This window comes from Prenolepis imparis, unplaced genomic scaffold, assembly GCF_030444845.1.
Source record: "Prenolepis imparis isolate NDT839.2.m4 unplaced genomic scaffold, iyPreImpa1.0 SCAF_14, whole genome shotgun sequence".
Taxonomy (NCBI): domain Eukaryota; kingdom Metazoa; phylum Arthropoda; class Insecta; order Hymenoptera; family Formicidae; genus Prenolepis; species Prenolepis imparis.
The window spans coordinates 10,180,312-10,183,029 of record NW_028141172.1 but is presented as its reverse complement, the minus strand read 5'-3'; positions in this window follow the sequence as shown (position 1 = coordinate 10,183,029).

Genomic DNA, 2,718 nt, shown 5'->3' with positions numbered 1-2,718 from the left:
AAGCAGTGGTATCAACGCAGAGTACTTGAGCTTAGATTGGACCTTTTATACTACCAGAACGTTTAAATGCTCAAGAATATCTCAATTTCTTGCGAAATGATCTGCCAGATTTATTAATGCCGGCAGAGAATAATTTGGAAGCTGTAGCATTAAATAGACGAGCTATGATATTCATGCATGATGGCGCACCTGAAGCAGTGGTATCAACGCAGTTTACTATAAAAATGTTTATTGCATACAGTTTAGAAGAATCTATCAAAATTAGTTAGGATTGCTATCTCAGATTCAATATTATAGTCTATCCTTAAAGGTTAATTTTTATATCGTGCTTCATCAACACTAAAAATTTTAATAACAGTATTTATTACATACATGTGTATTGTGTATAATTTGTTTTCATAAAGAAAATTTTATTAAATATGTTAAAAGTAAAAACATACACTTTGCACTTAGAAGTTAGCATTTAAGTCTAATTATCTATTGAATCACTTTTAGTATTAATATCAATGAATCTTATTCAAAGGTATCATCCGCCGTTATCTTAATGAAAATTTTCCACAAGGATGGTTTGGAAAAGGTTCAATAACTCCGTAGCCTGCTCGATCTCCGGACTTCAACCCATGTGATTTTTATCTTTGGGGAGCGATTAAAGAAAAAGTGTTTTTAAATAACAACATTGAAACCGCAGACGAAATGGAAGAATTGGTGTTCCACACTGTTCAAAGGATTGAAAATCATCATATACAAAAAGCTACGCAAGACGTACAAAAAAGAGCAGAAATATGTATCGAAGTGGGAGGAACTCATTTCGAACAATTTCTTTAATTTTAGTTAAATAATTATTTTGTTAACACATAAAAATTATTATTATTATGAAAATATTTATTTTTATTATAAATTTATTTTTTATTATAAATTTATATTTATTATAAATTAAATATTTATTTTTAAATCTTTATTTTTATTTTATTATTATATTTATATTATTATTTACTTTTTATTTTATTATTATAAATATGTTTAATTTTATTATAATTTATATTATTTATTTTTATTTTATTATTATAAAAATGTTTATAATTATTATTTTATTGCGTAGTTTAATAGAATCTATCGAAATTGTGAAAATCGCTATCTCAGTTTCAAGACTGTATTCTACTCTCAGGGCTTAATTTTTATATCATGTTCACACATCAAGACTAAAAATCTTGATAAAAGTAGTCATTACTACATACATATGTATTATAATGTTTTCATACATCAAGAAAGTTTTTTTTTTGTTAAATATGTTAAAAATAAAAACATACTTTGCGCTTAAAATAAATTTAATATTTAAGTCCAATTATGGGAACCACTTTTAATATTAATTTCAATGAATCTTATTCAAAAGTATCATCCGCCATTACTTCGATAAAAATTTTCCTCAAGGAAGGATTCAGTACTAGTCCGTGGCCTGCTCGATCTCCGGACTATAACTCATGTGACCTTTCTCTTCAAAGAAAAAGTATTTCTAAATACAAATATGGAGACAGCTAACGAGATGGAAAAATTAAATATTCCACACTGCCGAGAGTATCGAGAATAATCAAATTTTAAGAGCTATGCAAAACGTACAAAAAAGAGCAGAGACATGCTACATTCGCTTCGCCCCACTTTGTCTTGCTACTCAACGTTCTCGCGCTCCCCACCCAGTAGGCGGCGCCTACGCTGCCTTCCGTTGTAGCCACGCGCTGATTGGCAAACTTTAACAATTTATAGCGTAAAAAATAAAGCTCAGATAAAAAAATGGCTCAGGACTTTTTTATTTAGTTTGTTGTCCTGCACCTGATGGTGTGCTTCGTATACGTTTGTTTAGTTACACCCTGTATATAATATATAATAAACGAATACATTTTGGGAGGAGTTCTTGAATTATACATTTTACATATAAGATGGAAATTTTTACCTTGTCCTCAAAGCATGCGTTAAATTTGAGATTTTCTTTATAATAATCGCATATCTTGAAAACTTTTTTTATATTATTAAAACTAAATTATCTATATTTGTTAGTTTAATATTATATTATAAATAACAAATGATGAATTATTATATTTTGCATTTATAAATAAGGAATATGTTTTGAGTATCGTTTTAGATTCTTTGAACAAATAAAATATTTTGAATAATACTTTATTTTACTTAAAAATCAAGGATTAATGAAGTGCAAGTTGCACATATTCCTTTTTTATGTAAATGCAAAATATAATAATTCATTTGCTGTTTATAATAAAACATCAAACTAACAAATATAAATAATCTTAATGGTATAAAAAGAAAAGTCCTCTAACAATAAGTATATGATTATTATAAGAAAGATCGTAAATTTCAGGCATGCTTCGAGGACAAGATAAAAATTTCTATTGTATATGTGAAATGTATAATTCAGGAACTCTTCCCGAAATATTCGTTTATTATGTACGAGGTATCTGATAAAGATTGGACCAACGCTCGTGAATGTGTAGATCGCAGTAAACTAAACAGAAATTTTTTATTATGCAACTTTTGAAATAATTATTGGAATATTAATTAAAGGGGTGAAAATGAGCACACATTTTGCATGGCTAAATCATGAAGTACATGACCGGCAGGAATGGTGTCCTGCGATATGTGTGTATATATGTATATGTCGTGAGCATATAACAGGGACAAAATCTTAAGCGTATGCATGCTTTGGGTACA